Consider the following 26,676-nt stretch of genomic DNA (forward strand, 5'->3'; position numbering starts at 1 on the left):
TAACATTGCCTATTGGAAAAAGCTTTAAACACAAAGCTTATCATTGTCCTATTCTCCGAATTGGAGCTATCATTAGAACTTTCAGATAATGTGCTTGACCAGCCAGGATGGGTATCTTTCACTATGGAATTTGATTTGGGATCTGGGGGGATGTTTTTTTTGGAGGACTTCTTAACATTGCCTATTGGAAAAAGCTTTAAACACAAATATAAAACTAAAACAAGAAGGGAAAATAGATGAATCATCCCAAATGTATCAGCTTTAAGTAATTTACTTCTTCTTTCAAGAAATGTATTTAACTATACCATCATTGCAACCCCACCAAGATTGTCAAGCGGTTCCAGACAAGTGCAAAACGGTGTTTTTTTTTAATCCATTGCTTTTTTCTTTTCGCAAGCCATTCTTTCAGACATTTTCTTGATAAAAAAAAAGGTGCTTTAAATCTATTGCTTAGCGTTTTTTTAAGCCAGTCACATAATTCCCTAAGCATTTTCAGACATTTTTTGATGAAAAAAGTGCTTTACCATTGTTTGGTGCTTTCCTAAGCCATCCCTAAACTCCATCACAGTTGATGACCCGTAACACTCTGTGGCAGTTCCATGGCACCCTTTGGCATCTATTATTATTCCTTAAGCATTTTCAGACATTTTCCTGATAATACCTAGTGTATCCTAGTATATCTTAGTAATACCTAGTATATCCAAATAAAAAATCTCTTGTCCCCTAGATCCAACTTAGGTCTATTTATACCAGAAAATTGCAACCTTCTAAGGCTATAAAGTTTTTTTGGGTAGTACCACATTTTGTCGGTGCTATCACGTTGACCCGTAAAAATTAAAATGCAAATCTATTTAGTTAAATTCAACAATGCTCTTCGTCCGTAAAAATTCAAACATTAATTATCTATTCATCCCCAAAGATAAAAACATATTTTTAAGCTTTTTGACGCCGTGTAGATTTCGCCAATTTTTTCTTATTTTTCAATCACAATTCTTTTTAAGTCTGGAGGCCGCTAGCACGAAAAATGGCATAACTGCATTTGGAGGTATTTTTCTTTTTTTTTTATTAAAACTGAATAAAGAATTGATTTTTTTTTATAATTTCATAAGATAGATTTGATTGTGTAAGTTTAATTAGTAGAAGTTTCAAGTTCTAAATTTTCGTTTTGCCCCCTCCCCTCCCATTCTAGAGTTTTTTGAAAAAGTAAAGAAGAACTCATAAAAGAGGAGCAAAAATACATTGAAGATTTGTGCAATACATATCAACGGGAAGATGTTCCTCTCACCTCCAGTTTCCCACATATCTCTGATTAAATATAGGATACGACCTTGTTATACTACTCTCTTGCCTCTAATGTTTCTAGATTTACTTTTTTGTTATATTACAGATTCTTCCTCAACTATATGAAATTCATCTGTCTATAGGCTCCATACTCCATTAGTAGATCAAAGAATGGCTTGGTCAATTTTATCCACATTTATTCATGTAAATTTATCTTTTAAGCACACCATTGATTTGATTGCAATGAAAATATTGCAATCCAGAACCATTAATATTCTATAAAGCTAAAAAACATTTTACCTTGGCCGGCTCTAGGGATCCTTTTTTTCCAATTTAATTCAGGCGTCTGTTTTGCAGTTACATAAATGTCAAATTTTGCTTCTTCTCCTACACTGTTTTCTAACATTAACCAGTTTCCCTAATTATATATTAATATTTTATTGTCGAGCAATTCATGTTACCCATTTATTTGAATTAATTTAAAAAAAAAATTCCACAAAATAAGTTTTTCAAAGAAAAGTAAAGAACTCCATTAAACAAAAATGAGCAAAAATCAAATCAAATAATCTACCAAGCGTGAAACTGCCACAAATCAGGATCGATAATTAAATGAAACCCAAAACAAAACAGAAATTACAATAATTAACCAAGTCAAAGTCAGAACGAGCAGAAATTAACGTAAGTTGGGTGCAAAACCCTTATGCCTTCCCAATTGCCAGAACAAAATTTTTACTTTACTTAAAAAAATATATATGTTTTTACTTTTATAACTATAATAAATCAAATAATATTAATATTTTGATTACTAAATATCAGTGTATGTATATTAAACTGATAATGCACATTCATTTGTATTTTTTCAGTAAAGTGCAAATTTTGTTGTGGCCTTGGGAAGGCATAGGGGTTTTGCGCCAAACTTATGTTGATTTCTGCTTGTTTTGAGTTTGACTTGGTTAATTATTGTAATTTCTGTTCGATTTGGGTTTCATTTATTTATTGATGTTGATTTGTGGTAATTTCACGCTTGGTAGATTATTTTATTTTATTTTTGCTCATTTTTTTAATGGAGTTCTTTACTTTTCTTCGAAAAACTTATTTTGTGGAAAAAGTTTTTTTAATTAATTTCTGTTTGTTTTATATGGACACAGTCTTTTGAGGGAAGACGAAAAAAATACTTTAAATCCTTCCGGTTTTTTAAGACTTTATAGATTGGTCTTCTATTTTTACGCTGGAGAAGAATTTTTAGCAATTTGTAAAAACATACACCCTTTTAAAAATCTGGACACAGATAGTACTGTTTAATTTAGTTTCATACCTCCTCTAGTTGACCTGAAATGGAAAACTTGATACCATTTGTAAAAAAATCTGTTTACTTTCGTTTATAGCTTAGATCATGGGCGTAGGCAGCATATTGTCTAGGGGGGGGGCAGTCGATAGTGTGATGGAGGGCTTTTTATCAACTGCTTTTCCAACCATATGCTTTTTCAGCCATATATAATGTAAATTTGAAGGTCGAGAGGGGTGCAGCTGTCCCCCCCCCTGTCTCCCTTTCCCTACGCCCATGGCTTGAATAAACTTATGTTATTTTTATTTGGTTAAATTTTAAAAATAGAAATGGGAGGGTGGGAGTGGAAGGGGGGTTAGTTGCCCTCAAATCACTTTCGACTATTTAAAAGGGTATCCGCCCTTTGTATTTTTCATCGAATGAGCCCTTTTCGAAGTTCCCACGACAACTCCTTGGATACGAAGTGCCCTGGTCTAAACAACAACAACAACAAAAAATAATACATTATACCCACTTCGATCTTTAGTATAAAAATGTCAAGCCTTTCTATCCAATCACTTTCGACTATTAAAAAAGGCACTAGCCTTTTCAATTTTCAATTGAATGAGTCCTTTTGAAGTTTCTACGACAACGCTTTCAATAAAAACTTTACATGCCCCAGGGCATAACTGACAGCCCTTGCCCTGAGGGATGTGGGGAGAGGGTTGTCATCCTTAAAGACCTAATTTCCAAAACATTCAACTACGCTGAATAAAATGGCTATCCAAAAATTTTGATTAGATGTGTTTGGGGAAAAGGTGGGCGTGAGAGGGGGGTTAGTTGCCCTCAAATCACTTTTGACTTTTAAAAAGGGTACTATCCCTTTGAATTTCAAATCGAATGAGCACTTTTCCAAGTTTTTACTACAAAGATTTCAATAAAAACCTTATATGCCACCAGGGCGTAACTTATAATCCTTGCCCTGAGGGTTGTGGGTGAGTGTCCTCCTCAAAATGTATTTTTTATCTGGAAATAAACTACGTCGAACAAATGGCTATCTCAAAATTTTTATTGGATGTGTTTGGGGGAATGATGGGCGTGAGGGGGCTAGTTGCCCTCCAATCACTTTCGACTATTAAAAGGGCACTAGCCCTTTGAATTTCCAATTGAATGAGTTGTTTTTGAAGTTTCTACGACAACGCCTTCTATAAAAACCTTATATGCCCCCAGGGCATACCTAACAATCCGTATCCTGTGGGTTGTGGGGGATTGTCCTCCACAAAAACATATTTTGTACCTGTAAATCAACAGCGCTGAACAAAATGGCTATTTCAAAATTTTTATTGGATGTTTTTGGGGCAATGTGGGGCGGTGGGGGGGGGGCTAGTTGCCCTCCAATCACTTTAGACTATTAAAAAGGGCACTAGCCCTTTGAATTTCCAATCGAATGAGCCTTTTTTGAAGTTTCTACGACGCCGCCTTCTATAAAAACCTTATATGCCCCCAGGGCATAACTATAAACCCTTGCCCTGAGGGTTGTGGGGGAGTGTCCTCCTCATAAACATATTTTCTATCTGGAAATCAACTACGCTGAACAAAATGGCTATCTTAAGATTTTGATTGGATGTGTTTGGGGGAATGATGGGCGTTGGGTGGGGGGGGGGGGTAGTTGCCCTCCAATCACTTTCGACTATTGAAAAGGGTACTAGCCCTTCGATTTTCCAATCGAGTGAGCCTGTATTGAAGTTTCTGCGACAATGCCTTCTATAAAAAACCTTATATGCCCCAGGGCATAACTTAAAACCCTTGCCCTAAGGGTTTTGGGGGAGTGTCCTCCTCAAAAAAATATTTTCTATATGGAAATCAACTACGCTGAACAAAATGGCTATCTCAAAATTTTTATTGGATGTATTTGGAGGAATGATTGGCGTGGGGGGGGGGGCTAGTTGCCCTCCAATCACTTTCGACTATTAAAAAGGGCACTCGAACTCTCAATTTCCAATCGAATTAGCCCCTTTTGAAGTTTCTAAAACGACCCCTTCCATATGAAGTGCCCTGCTCTAAAGGAAAAAAAAATACATAGTACATTGTGCCAACATCGTTCTTATATGCTCTCAGGGCATAACTTAAAACCCTTGCCCTAAGGGTTGTGGGGGATTGTCCTCCTCAAAAAAATATTTTCTATCTGGAAATCAACTACTCTTAATAAATTGGCTATCTCAAATTTGTGATTTGCTGTGTTGGGGGGAATGCTGGGCGTGGGGGGGGCTATTTGCCCTCCAATAACTTTGGAATATTAAAAAGGGCACTAGCCCCTCCAATTTCCAATCGAATGAACCCTTTTCGAAATTTCTACGACAACTCCTTCGATACGAAGTGTCCGGCTGAAGAAAAAAAACGCATTGTGCCCACATCGTTCTTTACTAATTATTAATTAAAAAAAAATTTCCGAAAAATAATTTTTTCAAAGAAAATTAAAGGCCATTTTGAACTTAAGCTCAGGAGATAAATATACATGTTAAAATTCAAACTCAAAAGGACCAGAAATTACTATTAAAGAATAAATGAAACCCAAAACGAACAGAAATTAAATAAACAATCATAGCAAAAAACATACAACAAGTAGGCTAATAATATGAATGAATTAATAAATATTAAAGCCGGTAATTCTTTGATTGAAAATGAAAATATAGCTTAAAACGAAAACAAATATTTTGCTATTAAAGTATAAATTAAACTTAAAAAGAAAAGAAATTAAATGTACAATCCATGCGAAAAAAACATACGATATATATTAATTTAAATGAAAAAATGAATGTGAAAAGGATTGAAACTTAGATTGAATATGCAAATAATGGTTGAATCGACTAAAGTTCACTATAAACCCGGGTTTATGTATCATCTCACTGTAGTTACCTAAAAGCTCCTGTGTCATTGGCACTTTATTGAAAACAATTTTTTGAAATATTTTCACTTTTGTAACTTTAAGAAATCAAAAATTAATTAAGATTTTAGGGAATAAATATCTGCATATGTATATTAAATTGGCAATGCACATTTTTTTTCAGTAAACTCATTTGAATTTTTTTTCAGTAAAGTACAAATTATATTCTGGCTTTTAGAAAGCATAGGGGTTTTGAACCTTACTCATATTAATTTATGCTCGTTTCGAGTTTGACTCTAATACTCATTTTAATTTTTGTTCATTTTGGGTTTCATTTATTTATTAATAATGATTTTGGGGTAATTGTATGCTTGGTAGATTATATGATATTCCGGACGCCAGGTGTTGAAAATGTGAACCATACCACGACGGAATGGGGCTGCTACGATAATCAGCCTACCCTCCACCCCCTAAATTGACCATGCGGATTCAAAAATACCAATGGCACTTGCTTGCGAGTGGTGGAACACTCCGAAAATTGAAATTTTATTATATTTTGGTGTTTCAGGTAGACCCCGAAGCCGCGCCGAAAAGTAGGCGACGCGCCGCCGAAAAAAAAACGGTGGCGCGCCGCTGAGCTTGCATCAGCGCGATGACGCCGCCGCTGAATATATCGGCGGCGGCGTCACTAATACGCCGCCGTTTTTTTTTTGTTTTTTTCTCTCTTTTTTGGTTATCGGTATCGGCCTTCGGGCTTCAACCGTCATCCCGGCTAATCTGTTTCTTAAAGATAAATACTGTCATCTTGGGCTCGCCGTGTATATCGGTTTGTAGGAAGGAGAAGAAGAAATGTTTTTTGAAACAAAAATTCTACCTTCCACTTTAAAATACTGTTCATTTTGCTTTCTGATTTTTCGGATGAAAAGAGGAAGGTAAAGGAGCATTAGGCAATTCAGGATGTTATCATAGGCTGCGCAATCGAGCTGCCTAAGTAAAGAACAATGTTGCTACAATGTATTATTTATTTTTTTTTTCCATACCAGGACAATTCGTATCGAAGGAGTTGTCATAGATACTTCGGAAAGGGCTCATTCGATTTGAAGTTGGAATAGCTAGTAACTCTTTTAATAGTCAAAAATAATTTGAAGACAGCTAACAGCCCTTCCACGCCCATCCTTTCCCCAAACACATCCAATCAAAATTTTAAGATAGCCATTTTGTTCAGAGTAACTGATTTCCAGAGAGAAAATATGTTTTTTGAGGAGGTTACTCCCCCACAACCCTTAGGGCAAGGGGTTTTAAGTTTTGTCCTGGGGGTATATAAGAACGATGTTGGCACAATATATTATTTATAATTTGTTCCTTTAGACCAGGACACTTCAAATCGAAGAAGTTGTTGTAAAAACTTCGAAAGGGCTCATTCAATTAGAGATTGGACTGGCTTGTGCCCATTTTAATAGTCGAAAATGATTGGAAGGCAACTAAAACCCCTTCCACGCCCACCATTTCCCGAAAGACATCCAATCAAAATTTTGAGATAGCCGTTTTGTTTAACGTAGTTGAAAGTTCTGGAAATTTGGTCTTAGAGGATGACAACCACCCTCACAGCCCTTACGGTAAGGGTTGTACTTTATGCCCTGGGGGCATATACGGTGTTTATAGAAAGCGCTGTCGTAGAAACTCAAAAAGGGATCATTCGATTCGAAATCGAAAAGCCTAGTGCACTTTTTAATAATCGAAAGTGATTGGAAGGCTTGAAATTTTTATAGTAGAGATCGATGTGGGTATAATGTATCATTTTGTTGTTGTTGTTGTTGTTTAGACCAGGGCACTTCGTATCCAAGGAATTGTCGTGGAAACTTCGGAAAGGGCTCATTCGATTGAAAATAGAAAGGGCTGATGCCCTTTTTAACAGTCGAAAGTGATTGGAGGGCAACTAATCCCCCTCCCCACCCCCCCCCCCCCATTGGCTTTATTTTTAAAAAAAAAAATTTTGCTTAAGATTAAAATAAAATGCACTGTGTTAATGCTAATTCCCAATAAGGCATCTCAGCAGTATCCCAAGAACGATGTTCAAACTTTCGGGGATTCTTCTGCTCTTAAAATTTGACCAAATCAAAATAGCGTAAGTGTATCCAAGCTATCAAGGAAAATAAAAAAAAAAATTGCGAATGATATCAAGTTTTCCATTTCAGATCAACTAGAGTAGAGATGAAACTAATTTAAACAATACTATTTGTGTCCAGATTTTTAAAAGGGTCTATGTTTTTAAAAATTGCTTAAATTTTTTTTTCCAGCATAAAAAATAGCAGGCCAAACTATTAATTCTTAAAAAAACGAAAAGATTTAAAGTATTATTTACCTTTTTCCCTGAAAAGACTTTGTCAATATAAAACGAACAAACATTAATTTAAAAAACTGTTTACACAAAATAAGTTTTTCAAAGAAAAGTAAAGAAATCCATTAAACAAAAAATTAACAAAAATAAAATCAAATAATCTAGTAAGCGTGAAACTACCACAAATCAGCATCGATAAATAAATGAAACCCAAAACGAACAGAAATTACAATAAATAACCGAGTCAAACTTAAAACGAGAAAAAATTAACATGAGTTGGGCTCAAAACCCATATGCCTTCCCAAGGCCAGAACATAATTTGCACTTTACTGAAAAGAAATACAAATGAATGTGCATTGTCAGTTTAATAAACATATACTTATATTTAGTAATAAAAAAGTTAATATTATTTGATTTATTAAAGTTATAAAAGTAAAAACATTTACATTTTTTCAGTAAAGTGCAAATATTGTTCTGGCCTTGGGAAGGCATAGGGGCTTTGCGCCCAACTTATGTTAATTTTTGTTCGTTTTGAGTTTGACTCGGTTAATTATTGTAATTTCTATTCGTTTTGGGTTTCATTTATTTATCGATGCTGATTTGTGGTAGTTTCCCGCTTGGTAGATTATCTAGAGCTAGTATAGAAATATATCTATAGAAATAAATTACATTTTTTTGCACTGTTAACAGAGCACACTGAAGTTGAAGTAGCCTTAAACTTTGACTTGAAACGTCATAACTTGACCACTTCTTTCAGAAAAGAATTTTGGAGGGTTATTCCGTGTTGATAAGAAAAGAGGGTAAAGGTGCAGTTTAGTTCCTCCTGTAGCGTAGGGCGCAGGAGCCCTATGGTAAAGGTGCAGGTTTGTTCTCCCTTATAAAAACAACTTATTTCAGCAGATACAAAGAAGAAACCCATTTGCGGCATTCTGTGGGACCCCAAGGTCCAATGGTAGTATCAGATCCCGCGAGTGGCAGTTTACGCTCGTCGAGTTCTGGCTGTACCGGCCACAAGTGCCCTAGCTAAACGGCTTTTTAGCACGACAGGACTGATAGTGACTGCAAAAAGATCAATGGCTCCAGGCAGAGTGAACAAACTCACTTTTGTTAAATCAATTGTAACTGGAGTGATGTAACCGCTGGTTTAAAATTAATGGTGTTGTTAAGCCATGGTATCTGACTTGTATACAGTGTTTTTTCGATGTTGTTATTTGTTTTTTCACTTCCTTTTCGTATGTATTTGATGAACAGGAGATGTTTGAACTTCAAACTTTGAAAGTTATACACACATAATCCCAATCATTAACAAGAAGAAAATGACTAAACACGGAATTTTATAGGAACAATGCAATGTTAAACTTAAACACAACATAGGTTTCCCTGGGTCTAGTGGCTAAAAATGAGAATTCTACTTGGACGGTGAACATAAACTTTCCGCACGGCCCAACAAATTCCTGTTTTGTCATATTGTTCTTCTATGTTTTTAGCCAACCATTTAAAAATCCTTACTGAAATCGAGGTTGAACGTGCTTGGTGAAGTGGAATTTTTATTATTATTTTTAATCAGAAAAATCGGCGCGCCGCCGAAAAATCGGCACCGCCGATACTAAATCACACATTCGCCGCCGTGTTGTCGGCGTGGCGCGGCTTCGGGGACTAGTTTCAGGCAAGAAAATACATGTTCCACAAAGTTTGAGGTGCAGTTTTCCGCTCAAATAGAAATGCCTAGAAGCCATAAAATGTTTTCATAACAAACTAACACGATTAGTTAAAAAAATGGCACAGTTAAAAAAAATGGCAAAACTTTATGAGTCTTGAACAGTCTTGGAAAGTATAAACAAAATCAAATTGAATATTAGATATATAATGATATTAATTGTTGAAAGATCAATCAGTTCAAGTTTTTTTTTCACTGTAATTTTTATTTTCATTTTCAATGCTGTAAGAACTGGAAAATAATAAATTTGTAATATACGAGTAATTCGTTTTCAGTGAAGCACCAATGACGCAGAATGCTTTAGGTTTTTACAGTTAAAGAAGGGGGCAGTATCCAAATTTTGCTTGTAGTGAAACTATATTTGTCTTGATCAATCTTGAAAAGAACTAATAAATTAAACTGAATATTTGATGCATAATGATACTAATTGCTAAAAGCTCATCAGTTCAAAATTTTACTGTAATTTTAACATTGATTTTCAATATTAAGTACAAAAGAAAACATTTTTAATATAATTCGTTTACAGTAAAGCGCCAATGACGCAATAGGTTTTAGGCTTCCGCAGTGAGACTATACCCAAACTCTTGTTTGTAGTTATTTTTATTCGATTCAAACTTTAATTGCATATTCAATTTAAGTTTCACTCGTTTTAAGATCAGTTTATTCATTTAAATTAATATATATTGTACATTTAGTTCGCATTTATTGTTTATTTAATATCTTCCAGTTTTAAGTTTCATTTATACTCTAATAGCAATATACTTGGTTTAGTTTTAAGCTAGATTGTTATATTCAATCTAATCATTACTCGCTTTAATATCTATTTATTCAATTATATAATTACTTGTTGTATGTTTTTTGCTATGATTGTTTATTTTAATTTCTGTTCGTTTTGGGTTTCATTTATTCTTTAATAGTAATTTCTGGTCGTTTTGAGTTTGAATTTTAACAGGTATTTGTATCTCCCGAGGTTAAGATTAAAATGGCCTTTACTTTTCTTTGAAAAATTTATTTTTGGGAAAGTTTTTTTTGAATTAATTTTTGTTCGTTTTTGATTGCAAAAAGTTTCAAGTTTTTTTGGAATGGGGGGGGGGTACTTACTGTCCGATTATTCTTGACTTTAAAAACGGATCTAGAACTTTCAATTTAAATCGAATGAGGCTTTTATCAAAGTCTATACGATTACCTCTTTGATAAAAACCTTATATATGAACAATAGGCAGCTTGCACAACTTGTGTACAGCAATTGACAACAATGAATGTATTGAAAAAATAGCTCCAATAAGGGAGTTTAGACCATTTCACTTGCTGACACAAAGGGATCACGGCTGTTTGGAATTGACCTTAATAGGAATTTGTGTGCCAAAGCAATTTTGCATCTATCACAGAGTATGTATTTTAACCTTATAGTTGGATAATTATAATAGATTTCCTATGTGTTCTTCCCATACAAAACCCCTTCCCATAAGTTATTAACCCCCTTTAATAGGTTATGCCCCAGGGCATAACTTAAAACACCTACCCCCGGGCCCTGGTGGGCTGTGTCGACACCGGAGTTTTTGTTATCAGAACTTTGAACTATTTTAACGAAATGTCTATCTCAAATTTTTTATCTGATGCATTGAGGGTGCGGAGGAGGGAGAGGAGCTATTTTCCCTTCAATCTCTCTTTACTCTTAAAAAGTGAACAAGAACTTTCAATTTCCAATCAAACGAGCCCCCTCTAAAGTTTATACGAGCATCCTCCCATAAGAAATAATATGAAGGATTTGAAGAATCCTTAAATTACAACCCTTGCCCTGAGGGCTTTGGGGGAGTTGTAATCCTCAAAGACCTAATTTCCAGAACTTAAAACTACGTTTAATAAAATGGCTGTCTTAAAATTTTGATTTGATGTGTTTTGGGAAAAAGGTGGGCTTGAGAGGGGGGCTAGTGTCCTCAAATCACTTTTGACTATTAAAAAGGGCACTAGCCTTCTGAATTTTCAATCGAATGAGTCTGTTTAGTAATATTCGTGCCAATACCTAGTATAAAAACCTTTCGTGCCCCAAGGGAGTATACCAAAATTCCTGTCTTGAAAATTGTGGGGGAGTTTCATCATCAAAAACATTTCTTCAATCTGAACAACCGCTATGCCAATACAAATAGCCATCTCGAACTGTTTATTGGAGGTGTTTGCGGGAATTATTGGCGTGTGGGAGGGGGCGAGTTGCCCTCCAATAACTTTCGACTATTAAAAAGGCCACTAGCCCTTTGAATTTCCAATTGAATGTGCCTGTTTTGAAGTTTCTACGACAACGACTTCTATAAAAACCTTATATGCCCCCAGGGCATAACTTAAAACTCTTGCCGAGGGGTGTGGGGGATTGTCCTCCTCAAAAAAATATTGTCTATCTGGAAATCAGCTACACTGAACAAAATGGCTATCTCAAAAGTTTGATTGGATGTGTTTTGGGAAATGATGGGCGTAGGGGGGGGGGGCTAGTTGCCCTCCAATCACTTTTGACTATTAAAAAGGGCACTATCCCTTTGAATTTCCAATCGAATGAACCTTTTTTGAAGGTTCTGCAACAACGCCTTCTATAAAAACCTTATATGCCCCCAGGGCATATCTTATAACCCTTGCCCTGAAGGTTGTGGGGGAGTGTCCTCCTCAAAAACATATTTTCTATCTGGAAATCAGCTACCCTGAACAAAATGGCTATCACAAACGTTTGATTGGATGTGTTTGGGGAAATGATGGGCGTCGGGGGGGGGACTAGCTGGCCTCCAATCACTTTTGACTATTAAAAAGGGCACTAGCCCTTTAATTTCCAATCGAATGAGCCTGTTTTGAAGTTTCTACGACAAAGCCTTTTATAAAAACCCTAAATGCCCCCAGGGCACAACTTAAAACCTTTGCCCTGAGGGTTGTGGGGGAGTGTCCTCCTCAATAATATATTTTAAATCTGGAAATCAACTACGCTGAACAAAAATGGCTATCTCAAAATTTTGATTGGATTTGTTTATGGGAATGATGGGCGTAGGGAGGGGGAGGGGGGCTAGTTGCCCTCCAATCACTTTTGACTATTAAAAAGGGCACTATCCCTTTTAATTTCCAATCGAATAAACCTTTTTTGAAGTTTCCACGACAACGCCTTCTATAAAAACCTTATATGCCCCAAGGGCATATCTTAAAACCCTTGCCCTTAAGGATCTGGGGGAGTGTCCTCCTCAAAAACATATTTTCTATCTGGAAATCAACTACATTGAAGAAAATGGCAATCTCAGAATTTTGATTGGATGTGTTTGGGGAAATGATGGGCGTGGGGGGGGGGGAGGCTCGTTGCACTCCAAACACTTTCGACTATTAAAAAGGGTAGGAGCCCTTTGAATTTCATCACAATAGAGTCTTTGTATTTGAGTTTCTGGCATAACCCTTTGTATATCCCATATATACCTCCAGTGCTTTAATCAGACACGTGGTCCTTAGAGTGTTGGGGAGTGCTCTTCTCAAAAATATGTTTTCAACCTAGGAATCTGTTAAGATGAATACAATGGCTACCTGAAAATTTTGATTGGATGTGTTTTGGGGAAATCATGGGAGGGTGGGGGACGGGGGCTAGTTACACTCCAATCACTTTCGACTATTAAAAAGGGCACTAGCCCTTTAATTTCCAGTCGAATTAGCATGTTTTAAAGTTTCTAAGACAACGCCTTCTATAAAAACCTTATATGTCCCCAGGGCATAACTTAAAACCCTTGCCCTGAGGGTTGTGGGGGAGTATCCTCCTCAAAAATATATTTTCTATCTGGGAATCAACTACGCTGAACAAAATGGCTATCTCAAAATTTTGATTTGATGCGTTTGGGGGAATGATGGGGTGGGGGGAGGGGGGGTTAGTTGCCCTCCAATCATTTGGGACTATTAAAAAGGGCACTAGCCCTTTAATTTCCAATCGAATGAGCCTGTTTTGAAGTTTCTACGACAACGCCTTCTATAAAAACCTTATATCCCCCCAGGGCATCAACTTAAAACCCTTGCCCTGAGGGTTGTGGGGGAGTTTCCACCTTAAAAATACATTTTATATCCGGAAATAAACTACACTGAACAAAATGGCCATCTGAAAATTTTGATTGGATGTGTGTGGGGAAATTATGGGCATGGGGGGAGGGGGAGGGGGGCTAGCTACACTCCAATCAATTTCGAGTATTAAATAGGACAGTAGCTCTTTAAATTCCAATCTAATGAACCTGTTTTGAAGTGTAAACTAAAACACCTTCTATCAAATCCTTATATGCCCCCAGGGCATAGCTTAAAACCCTTGCCGAGCGTTGTGGGGGAGTGTCTTCCTCAAAAACATATTTTCTATCTGGAAATCAGGTACACTGAACAAAATGGCTATCTCAAAAGTTTGATTGGATGTGTTTTGGGAAATGATGGGCGTAGGGGGGGGGGCTATTTGCCCTCCAATCACTTTTGACTATTAAAAAGGGTTCTATCCCTTTGAATTTCCAATCGAATGAACCTTTTTTGAAGGTTCTACAACAACGCCTTCTATAAAAACCTTATATGCCCCCAGGGCATATCTTATAACCCTTGCCCTGAAGGTTTTGGGGGAGTGTCCTCCTCAAAAATATATTTTCTATCTGGAAATCAGCTACACTGAACAAAATGGCTATCTCAAAAGTTTGATTGGATGTGTTTGGGGAAATGAGGGGCATAGGGGGGGGGGGCTAGTTGCCCTCCAATCACTTTTGACTATTAAAAATGGCACTAGCCCTTTAATTTCCAATGGAATGAGCCTGTTTTGAAGTTTCTACGACAAAGCCTTTTATAAAAACCCTATATGCCCCCAGGGCAAAACTGAAAACCGTTGCCCTGATGGTTGTGGGGGAGTGTCCTCCTCAATAATATATTTTCAATTTGGAAATCAACTACGCTGAACAAAATGGCTAACTCAAAATTTTGATTGGATGTGTTTGGGAGAATGATGGGCGTAGGGAGGAGGGGGGCTAGTTGCCCTCCAATCACTTTTGACTATTAAAAAGGGCACTATCCCTTTGAGTTTCCAATCGAATGAGCCTTTTTTGAAGTTTCTACGACAACGCCTTCTATAAAACCTTATATGCCCCCAGGGTATATCTTAAAACCCTTGCCCTGATGGTTCTGGGGGAGTGTCCTCCTCAAAAACATATTTTCTATCTGGAAATCAACTACATTGAAGAAAATGCCTATCTCAAAATTTTGATTGGATGTGTTTGGGGAAATGATGGGCGTGGGGGGGGCTAGTTGCACTCCAATCACTTTCGACTATTAAAAAGGGCACTAGCCCTTTAGTTTTCAAACGATTGAGCCTGTTTTGAAGTTTCTACGAGAACGCCTTGTATAAAAACGTTGTATACCCCAGGGCATAACTTAAAACCCTTGCCCTGAGGGTTGTGGGGGAGTGTCCTCATCAGAAACATATTTTCTTTTTGGAAAACGACTACACTGAACAAAATAGATATCTCAAAATTTTGATTGGATGTGTTTTGGGGAAATGATGGGCGTGGGGGGAAGGGGGCTAGTTACACTCTAATCACTTTCGACTATTAAAAAGGGCACTAGCCCTTTAATTTCCAGTCGAATTAGCATGTTTTAAAGTTTCTAAGACAACGCCTTCTATAAAAACCTTATATGTCCCCAGGGCATAACTTAAAACCCTTGCCCTGAGGGTTGTGGGGGATTATCCTCCTCAAAAATATATTTTCTATCTGGGATTCAACTACGCTGAACAAAATGGCTATCTCAAAATTTTGATTTGATGTGTTTAGGGGACTGATGGGCGTGGGGGGGGGTTAGTTGCCCTCCAATCATTTGGGACTATTAAAAAGGGCAATAGCCCTTTAATTTCCAATCGAATGAGCCTGTTTTGAAGTTTCTACGACAACGCCTTCTATAAAAAACCTTATATGCCCCCAGGGCCTCAACTTAAAACCCTTGCCCTGAGGGTTGTGGGGGAGTGTCCACCCAAAAAATATATTTTCTATCTGGAAATCAACTACGCTGAAAAAAATGGCTATCTGAAAATTTTTTTTGGTTGTTTTTGGGGAAATGATGGGCGTGGGGGGGAGGGGGGCTAGTTACACTCCAATCACTTTCGACTATTAAAAAGGGCACTAGCTCTTTATTTTCCAATCGAATGAACCTGTTTTGAAGTGTCCACTACAACACCTTATATAAAAACCTTATATGCCCCCAGGGCATAACTTAAAACTCTTGCCGAGCGTTGTGGGGGAGTGTCTTCCTCAAAAACATATTTTCTATCTGGAAATCAGCTACACTGAACAAAATGGCTGTCCCAAAAGTTTGATTTAATGTGTTTGGGCAAAGACGGGGCGTAGGGGGGTGGGGCTATGTGCCCTCCAATATCTTTTGTATATTAAAAAGAACACTATCCCTTTGAACTTCTAATCGAATGAGCCTTTTTTGAATGTTCTTCAATGGAACCATTTATAAGAACTTAATATGACCCCAAGTTATAAATGTAAACACTCGACCTGAGGGTTGCGGGGGAGTGTCCTCCTCAAAAACATATTTTCTATATGGAAATCAACTAAACTGAACAAAATGGCTATTTCAAAAGTTTGATTGGATGTGTTTGGGGAAATGATGGGCGGAGGGCGGGGGGACTAGATGCCCTCCAATCACTTTCGACTATTAAAAATGGCACTATCCCTTTAATTTCCAATCGAATGAGACTGTTTTGAAGTTTCTACGACAAAGCCTTTTATAAAAACCCTAAATGCCCCCAGGGCATAACTTAAAACCTTTGCCCTGAGGGTTGTGGGGGAGTGTCCTCCTCAAAAATATATTTTCAATCTGGAAATCAACTACGCTGAACAAAAATAGCTATCTAAAAATTTTGACTGGGTGTGTTTAGGGGAATGGTGGGCGTAGGGAGGGGGGGCTAGTTGTCCTCCAAATACTTTTGACTATTGAAAAGGGCACTATCCCTTTGAATTATCAATCAAATGAACCTTTTTTGTGGTTTCTATGACAACGCCTTTTATAAAACCTTATATGCCCCCAGGGCATATCTTAAAACCCTTGCCCTGAAGGTTCTGGGGGAGTGTCCTCCTCAAAAACATATTTTCTATCTGGAAATCAACTACGTTGAAGAAAATGGCTATCTCAGAATTTTGATTAAATGTGTTTGGGGAAATGATGGAGGTGGGGGGGGCTAGTTGCACTCCAATCACTTTCGACTATTAAAAAGGGTACTAGCCCTTTAAATTTCCATTTAAATGAGCCTTTTTTGACGTGTCTACAACAGAACCTTTTACTAAAACATGATTTGCCCCTAGGGTGTAAAATAAAAACCCTTGCCCCTAGGGTTGAGGGGAAGTGCCCTCCTCGAAAGCAAATTTAGTATATAGACATCGATTACGCTGAACAAAATGGCTATCTGAAAATTTTGATTCGATGTGTTTGGGGGAAATGATGGGCTAAGGGGGGACGGGGGCTAGTTACACTCCATTCACTTTCGAATATTAAAAAGGGCACTAGCCCTTTAATTTCCAGTCGAATGAGCATGTTTTAAAGTTTCTATGACAACACCTTCTATAATAACCTTATATGTCCCCTGGGCATGACTTAAAATCCTAGCCCCGACGGTTGTGAGGGAGTATCCTCCTCAAAAATATATTTTCTATCTGGGATTCAACTACGCTGAACAAAATGGCTATCTCAAAATTTTGATTGGATGCGTTTGAGGGAATGATGGACGTGGGGGGGGGGTTAGTTGCCCTCCAATCACTTGGGACAATTAAAAAGTCCACTAGCCCTTTAATTCCCAATTGTATGCGGATGCTTTGCAGTTTCTACGAAAACGCTTTCTATAAAAACCTTCTATACCCCCAGGGCGTATCTCAAAACCCTTGCCCTGAGGGTTGTGGGGAAGATTCCTCCTCAAAAACATATTTTCTATCGGGAAATCAGCTACACTTAATAAAATCGTTATCTCGAAAGTTTGCTTGGAGGTGTTTGGGGACCTGATGGGCGTAGGGGGGGGGCTAGCTGCCCTCCAATCACTTTCGACTATTAAAAAGGGCACTAGCCCTTTAATTTCCAAACGAATGAGCCTGTTTTGAAGTTTCTACGACAAAGCCTTTTATAAAAACCCCAAATGCCCCCAGGGCATAACTTAAAACCTTTTCCCTGAGGGTTGTGGGGGAGTGTTCTCCTCAAAAATATACTTTCAATCTGGAAATCCACTATGCGGAACAAAAATAGCTATCTCAAAAATTTGACTGGATGTGTTTAGGGGAATGGTGGGCGTAGGGAGGGCTAGTTACCCTCCAATCACTTTTGACTATAAAAAAGGGCACTATCCCTTTTAATTTCCAATCAAATGAACCTTTTTTGTATTTTCTACGGCAACACCTTTTATAAAACCTTATATACCCCCAGGGCATATCTTAAAACCCTTGCCCTGAAGGTTTTGGGGGAGTGTCCTCCTCAAAAAAATATTTTCTAGCGGGAAATCAACTACGTTGAAGAAAATGGCTATCTCAGAATTTTGATTAAATGTGTTTGGGGAAATGATGGACGTGGGGGGGGCTAGTTGCACTCCAATCACTGTCGACTATTAAAATGGGTACTAGCCATTGAATTTCTAATCAAATGAGCCTGTTTTGAAGTTTTTACGACAGCACCTGCTATTAAAACCTTATATTCCCCCAGGGCATAACTTAAAACCCTTGCCCTGAGGGTTGTGGGGCACCATCCTTCTCAGAAACATATTTTTTTTCTGGAAATCAACTAAGCTGAACAAAATGGCTATCTGAAAATTTTGATTGGATGTGTTTTGGGGAAATGATGGGCTAAGGGGGGAAGGGGGCTAGTTACACTCCATTCACTTGCGACTATTAAAAAGGGCAATAGCCCTTTAATTTCCAGTCGAATGAGCATGTTTTGAAGTTTCTATGACAACACCTTCTATAAAAACCTTATATGTCCCCAGGGCCTAACTTAAAACCCTAGCCCCGACGGTTGTGGGGGAGTATCCTCCTCAAAAATATATTTTCTATCTGGGAAGCAACTACGCTGAACAAAATGGCTATCTCAAAATTTTGATTGGATGCGTTTGGGGGAATGATGGGCGGGGGGGGGGGGGTTAGTTGCCCTCCAATCATTTTGGACTATTAAAAAGGGCAATAGCCCTTTAATTTCCAATCGAATGAGCCTGTTTTGAAGTTTCTACAACAACGCCTTCTATAAAAACCTTATATGCCCCCAGGGCCTCAACTTAAAACCCTTGCCCTGAGGGTTGTGGGGGAGTATCCACCTCAAAAATATATTTTCTATCTGGAAATCAACTACACTGAACAAAATGGCTATCTCAAAATTGTGATTGAATGTTTTTGGGGAAATGATGGGCGTGGGGGGGGGGGGAGGGGTGCTAGTTACAATCCAATCACTTTATACTATTAAAAAGGGCACTAGCTCTTTAATTTCTAATTGAATGAGCCTCTTTTGAAGTTTCTACGACAACGCCTTCTATAAAAACCTTCTATAAAAACCTTAGTTGCCCTCCAATCATTTTCGACTATTAAAAAGGGCACTAGAACTCACGATTTCCAATCGAATGATCCCCCTTTGAAGTTTCTACGACAACCCCTTCCATATGAAGTGCCTCTGGGAAAAAAAATAATAAATAAATAATAAAACATTGGAGCCGTATGGCCTTTACTATAGGCAACGCTACAGCGTTGCCTCTGATTTAAGCTCATTTGGAATTGACATGGCTCCTTATTTTAATTCAAATAATCCTTGTTTTATTTAATGCAGCAAAAGACCAGCTTTCTCTCAAATTTGAAGATGCCACAACAAGTTGCATGTGCATCCTTGAAAGTACCACATGCTCATTATAAAATGAAGGCAGCCAACATTGTAGTTGAAACCATTTGCCAAGACTATGAATATTTTTCAGTAAAGCAAAAAATCTGTGAGCTTTCGAGTGATACTTTACTATCATTTTTTGAATCACTCATTTTTCTTTCTCAATTATCATGAGTTTCAAATGACAGATTTTTGTTATATTTATTTTTACTGACCTTGAACATGTCAATGGGTTGCTGCTCCTTCCTTGTACTGTAATTAAATTCCGAATACCCTTGGATTTTTTCAATCCATAGCGTTCCAAAATCCTTTGGTGAATTTTGTATTTTGAGATGGCATCCTTTTGAAGGAATTTGTAAACCCTTTTAACTGATCTTGTGTAATTGCTTAGAGTGAGACAATAACACTCAGATATAATTATTTTTTGTTTGCAACTTAATTGAAGCTTAATTGAAAACGTAGAACTGCTTTCAATGATGAATTTAATTGATTGATTGGGTATATTCTTGCTGTTTGGTGTGCAAGTGGCTGTAAGTTCGATTCCCCTCAATCACAGTTTTTTATTATTACCAAACTTGTTGCATTTCTTTGGTTTAGTTAAAACTTCAATCGATTTTGGCAGACTTTGAATGCAGGAAAATTTACAACCCAATCATAATTTTATTTAAAACTTGGAACTGCTTGCAATGATGGATATATTCGATAGAATGGACGTATTCTTGCTGTCCAGTGTGCAAGTGTTTGTAGGTTCGATTCCGCTCATTGCAAGCTTTTTTTTATAACGAAACTTGTTTTGTTTCTTTGGTTTGGTTAAAATTTGTGATATAACCAATTGATTTAGGCACCCTGTGAGTACAGGAAAAGCCAGAGGAATTGTCATACACATGTATTAATAGTGCCAACTATTATACTGTAGGGTTTAATAATGCATCCATGGCTGTCTTTAAACAAGCCTTTTCCCTCACTATCGAAGTGTTTTCTTTAATGCACTGATTTCCTTCTTACCTTACTAATTGAGTGTATTTCTTACTTAGACAAAGATAAAAGCAGTCAGGAAGTGTCGCAAGACTCATCTGTGAATGACGTTGAAATGACCTCACAGCCAAGTCAGCCTACTGAGTCACCAGAATTAAGCAAAACACAATCCACCATTGATTACGAAGCTTCAATGTATATTGACACTCCTTTTGGCTCTCTTGAAGCTGGTATTGGAAACAAAAGAAAATATGCGAAACGTGAAAGGGTAATTTCTGCAATTATTACTACTGCAGCGCTTAGTGTCAAAGAGTTTGGCAATTTATGTTTTTTTTTTTTATGTTTTAACACTTTCCAAATGTCAAAGGGTATTTAGGCTGATGTTTGAGTGCAGCTACCGTACCGCACAAAGAAACAGTGAATGATTATAACCCTAACAAGAAGCCTCTCATGGATTGTTGTAGATGACTTCATACAGTCCTTATTATCAAAAGCATTTTTTTTTCTTGATTTACACGTTTTTGGCATAGTAGCACAGATAGCTGAATCCTTAATAGAAAAACTATATCTTATTTGTGATTGATTTTGATTATTATCAGATCAAAACATATCTTAAATGGACTAAATAGATAGCTTCCCTAAAGTGCTGATTCTCCAAAAAAAAATTTCAGTTGTCACGTATTATTTTAGTTCAAAAGTATAAATTAACATTTCTACTTTCTTTATTACACTGTGCACTATTATGATTCACATTCTTATGTGCATTAATATGCATACATGCAAGTTTCTATATGTTCAGTTTTTACTAAATCATTTTCTTGTTTTGGCCAGTATTGTCAAGTTCTGCTTTGTTCTTTTTTATAATTTGTAAACTATAAAAAACCATAATTTTGGGTGAAAGAGGATATTCAAGGCTAGTTCCCACTAAAAATGAGAAAGTAAGTGCGATTTAATTGGCACTAAAATCAACTGCTATAAGCTCATGTAACAAACTTTAAAGTCGACTTGCTGCTTGTAAAAAAAATCTCTCTCACCCTATTTTGGTTAATTGTGCTTCGAATTTATTATATAAGTACAAACATTATTTTGCATTATATATTTAGAAATATAATCATGGCCAAAGACTGGTTATTTTTCAAGATTTTTCAAAAAAAAATGCGGATAATATTGGTAAGATAGTAATTAAGGCAAGGACAATTAAATGTGGGCAATTTATATAGCTTGTACAGCAAATACGAAGATAATAATTCCATTCTGACATCTATCTAGTTGTGAATGCTGTATTAGTAAATACTACATATTGACAAAATTTGGCTGTAATTTTAGTGTTAGAAGTTTGTCAACATACCTTGTCGTAGAGATTTTAGCAGCAGCTTTTGGTGCGAGAGTTTGAAGAAATTTTTGGAAGTTCACACAAAAGTTGTTACTAGTTTTTACCACTTGCTTGGGGTGAGATGCAATTGCAATATGGGTATTTGAGGGGAAGGGGATGTAAATGGGCATGAACACTGCGCATCAAAAGAATTAAGTCAAACTTATTTCGCTTTTATTTGAATAAAATTAAAAATTATATAAAAGTTAGTCATCAGGATTGTATATAATAAAAGCTTTTGGGTAATTCAAAGATTATAAAATGAAAAAAGCTAAAACGCAACTCAAAGGATTTTGTAAAAAAAAAAGGATAACGATTCTTCAGAGCCATTGATGGTGCAAAGTACGTCGAATCGGCGTTTCAGTGGCTTGGTCATTCTTGCAGGAACAGTTAGCAAGCTTGTCGCCCAAACTTGCGGCAGCGGGAATTGGAGTCTGGGCAATGTATTTCCAAGTACAGCATCAATCCATTGTGCTATGGATTACATAGACGTAATCCATAATCCAGACGTAATCCTCTGTCTACAATTACCCAGCCCAGTCTTGATGCAACCTATTGCCCAAAATACTTGATAAATTCAATTCAAAATCAACGGACTCTACATAGACATATTACAGCATTACATTCAACGCTACTGAGGAAACAGTAAATGCGGCTGTGAGTCAGATTCTTGATATTCCATTAAATGAATTGTCGTCACCGCATGTGATATCATGTGATAACAATTTAGATGATATTATGTTTAGTAAACTGTTTGAAATGTCTGGAAAGACGAAGACCTCAGTTACGCTGCAGCTATTGAGTTATCTGAGTCAATCGTATGGAAGAGTCGGCACGTATGAATTAAACCACCCAAAGGTAAGACATTCATGATACAGTAGCTGAATTCAGATCTGGATGGAATGTTATGAGGGGAATCTTGGTTGTTCGAGAAATGCGTACTGAACCGTTAAGTATCTTATGCCAAAACTTTGGAAAAACACTTCGTTAAACCAAAGTTTCCTAAATTCGATTTCAAGTTTCATACCAAATTTAATTCCAATTTCATACAAAATCCACCAAATTTTAAAAGTTTGAGAGAATGTCACTACAACTACTATTATTGCAGGCTGCTCCTTCATCCTACTCTGTTTAGATCAGTGGTTCCTATGCCCCACCTAGGCATTTCTCAAATCCTGATATTTCCCTGTGATATTTGAATTTTATTTTTAAAAATTTTACGTGTATTCACCTGAAAAAAAAAAGAAAAAAGGCCTTCAACTTGGCATCTCTTTTCGAATCGTCCTCTAGGTATATTTTATATTTATTTTTTTAAGTATGATATTAGTAAAATATACCAATTATAATAAATTTTTGTCTCTATACAGCACCTTTTATTCAATGCATTACGTCATTGTAATAATACCATATATCTTTTTTGCTCTTTAAATACATATGGATGTGGTGTCGTTCACATGAAAAGTGTCTTTTTTTTCAAAATTAAGGCTATAGAGTATGGTCAGCCGAAGGATGCACGTCCCACCAAAATATTGCCATGTCCCCCTGGTGGGGCTGTGCCCCATGTTGGGAATCACGGGCTTAGTCAGAGCTTCCTTTAATTTTACTGTGATAAAGGTTGTCAGTTGAGGTGGGGTTCAACCCCCCTCCCCCCCAGATTTTTTTGCTTCATAGGTTTTGAAAAACTTTTTTAGTATTTCGTTGAAAATAGCTTTTTTTGATGTTTTGTTTGACAAAAATCGGAAAAAAACAACAAAAATTGCCGGCTCTAGCTTTTGAAAATGCCCTTCTCCCTCCGGTTTTGTAAAGAACCTTTTTTTTCCACAAAAATCGAAAGAAACTATCAAAATTGCCTCCTGTAGATTTTGAAAAGTGTACTTAGCGCCCCACCCTGGTTTCCCTGGTTTTAAAAATCCCTTTTATGGTACTTCCTGTGGAAAAAAAAATTGAAAAAACAACAAAACAAACGTAGCCAAATAACAACCATAAAGATTAGATGTAAATAAAAACTACCTGACATGAAATCCTAACCAAGTTAAAAAGACCCTTAGCATCATTTCTCCAAGAAAGAGTCTTATTTGTAATTAAATAAAAAAAAACAAGTTTTTTAAACTGAAAGTAAGGAGCGACATTAAAACTTAAAACGAACAGAAATTATTCCGTATATGAAAGGGGCTGTCCCCTCCTCAACGCCTCGCTCTTTACGCTAAAGTTTTTTATTGTTTTAAAAAATAAAATTATGAGAAAGAGTCAAACTTTATCGTAAAGAGTGAGGTGTTGAGGAAGAGACAACCCCTTTCATATACGGAATAATTTCTTTTCGTTTTAAGTTTTAATGTCGCTCCTTACTTTCAGTTTAAAAAACTTTTTTTTTATTCATTTTTTGATCATGTTTTAGTTAATTCAGCTTTTATTTTGGTTCACCGTCATTGAATAAGTAAACAAAATTTTTCATAAAAATTTTACTTTTCTTTTCCTAAATGGATGTCTCTAAATTTGGTTATGACGTAATTTACAAATTAACTTACGTAACTAACTTCTATATTCGTATATTTTTCTTCTGGCAAAAAATACAAAATTTCAGATTTTTGCAGATATGAGCTTGAAACCTATGCAATGGGGTTTTCTGATAAGCTGAATCTAACGGTGTGATTTTCATTAAAATTATTTCACTTGTAGGGGATGTTTCCCCCCTCTTTAAAAAATCGGGTAAATTTTCTCAGGCTCGTAGCCTTTGATGAGTAATACTAAACTTAATAAAATTTATATATTTAGAATCAGCATTATAAACACATTTTTTAAATACATTTATTGACATCAAAATTCCGTTTTTAAAAGTTTCGATTACTATTGAGCCGTATCGCTTGTTTTTTATTGTTTTTTTTTATTACGTATATGTTATTACGTATACGAGGGGGCTCTCCCCTTTGTCAATAACACGCTCTTTAATTTAAAATTTAAAAAAAAAAATTTATTAAAAAACCCCTGAATAACAAAGGCCGTTTAATTAGAAGAGACAGCGCTTTTGAAAGCACTAAAAAAAAACTGTAGCGTAAAGAGCGAGGTATTGACTTGGGGGAGAACCCCCTCACATACGTTATAATTTCTGTTAGTTTTAAGTTCTAATGTTGCTTCTTACTTTCAGTTGAAAAAACTTATTTTTTATATTTAATTTCTGATCGTTTTTTAAATAATGCTTGGAAATCTGGCGCCCCCTTCATAGAAATGTCTCTTACCCCAAAGAAACATCCTCCACGGAAAGATTATCCAGAGTAACCCCCTTCTTTAGCCCCCACCCCCCTCCAGAAAAAAATCCTTCCTGAAAATGTCTGTATACTTCCCAATAACCAATAAATAATGCTGGCAAGTCCGGCGCCCCCTTCATGGCAATTTCCCTTCCCCCATGACTTCATGGACAGATCCTCCAACATAACCAATGACCCCCCCCCCCACTACCAGAAAAAAACCCTCCTGAAAACTTCTATGTACTTCCCAATAACCAATACTACATGTTAACATTGGGTAAAGTTCATTACTTTTAGCCCTCCCCCTGGGGACTTCGGGGTATTAAGTCATCCTAAAAGACATATTTATCATATTTTCGACCATGCTGAACAAAATGGCTATCTCAAAATTTTGAGCGGGTGACTTTGGGAAAAGAATAAGCGTGGGAGGGGGCCTAGTTGCCCTCCATTTTTTTTGTTACTTAAAAAGGGCACTAAAACTTCTAATTTCTGTTCCAATGAGCCCTTCCACGATATTCTAGGACCACTGGATCGATACGATCACCCCTGGGGAAAAAAAACAAAAAAAGAAACAAACAAAAACAAACACGCATCTGTGATCTTTCTTCTGGTAAAAAATGTGGAATTCCACATTTTTGTAGATAGGTGCTTGAAACCTCTACAGTAGGATTCTCTTATACGCTGAATATTATTGTGTGATTTTCATTAAAAGTTCTATAGCTTTCAGGGGGTCTTTCTCCCTTTTTTTGAAAATCAGCCAAATTTTTTCAGGCACGCAACCTTTGATGGGTAGCACTAAACTTGATGAAAGTTATATATTTGAAATCAGCATTAAAATCTGATTCTATTGATGTATCTATTGGTATCAAAAACCCGTTTTATAGAGTTTCAGTTACCATTGAGCTGGGTCGCTCCTTACTTACAGTTCGTTACCACGAACTGTTTGATTCCTGTGAGTAATGGTCTGAAGGCCCTTTTAATTTGATTTTCGGTGTTTTTTCGAGTAATTTTTTTTTATCTAGGAATAATTGTTTGGTTCTTAGCCTATATTACAAGTTTGTACAAAGAAATAACCTCAGCTCCAAATACCTATTTGGAAAGAGAGAAACGAGGGCAATAACAGCCAGTGAAAAAAAGGTCTCATGCAAGTTTTCAGGGAAGCAGTTGAAATAAAAAAGCACATTCACCTAAAGGTCGCCCTTAATAGAAACAATGGAGAAAATTTTCTAAGCCCCATGTATAATCAACTTATTAATGCCGATCGATTTTACATCTATGCACAAAATTATGTTTTGCAACCTAATAGAATCTCTGATAATATCCTACCTGGTAAGCGATTAGCCTTTAAGAATGCTTTAAATAAAATGAAATTGTGAAATCACATTCAGTATTTTATTTTTTATTCAGTTACCCTTTCATCGTTCCTTCGACGTCCAGGTGTAATTTATATCAGAAGTTCCATAATACTATATATTTTCCATTAATACTTGTACGCCTGGCATGCCACCTTTTAACAGAAGATAGATCCTGAAATGTCAACATGAATTTCCATACCAATTTTCAATTTTTTCACAATTTTCTTTCACATAAATCTTGCTCTGAGGGCAATATCCAAGATTTTGTTCGGTTGGGGGGTTCACCAAAAGAACTTTTCAGGAGAAGGGTGACGAAAGAATTTCTGTTTGGCATTGGGGTTTAATATGCTTTTTACCTGCATTTTAATACCTATTTACGATTCG

General features: G+C 36.6%; 1 pseudogene across 1 annotated transcript in view; it reads left to right on the forward strand.

The window, feature by feature from the left end:
* The window catches only part of LOC148938903 (uncharacterized), a 72,859-nt pseudogene that overhangs the window by 2,177 nt on the left and 44,006 nt on the right, over positions 1 to 26,676 (forward strand). Inside the window, exons 2-4 of the transcript XR_016143594.1 lie at positions 1,002 to 1,045; positions 20,383 to 20,591; positions 22,302 to 22,553. The product of XR_016143594.1 is annotated as an uncharacterized LOC148938903 (transcript). The remainder of the gene's footprint in view (positions 1 to 1,001; positions 1,046 to 20,382; positions 20,592 to 22,301; positions 22,554 to 26,676) is intronic.

This window comes from Artemia sp. Qi Xiang Cuo, unplaced genomic scaffold (assembly GCF_049724085.1).
Source record: "Artemia sp. Qi Xiang Cuo unplaced genomic scaffold, ASM4972408v1 HiC_scaffold_32, whole genome shotgun sequence".
Classification (NCBI taxonomy): domain Eukaryota; kingdom Metazoa; phylum Arthropoda; class Branchiopoda; order Anostraca; family Artemiidae; genus Artemia; species Artemia sp. Qi Xiang Cuo.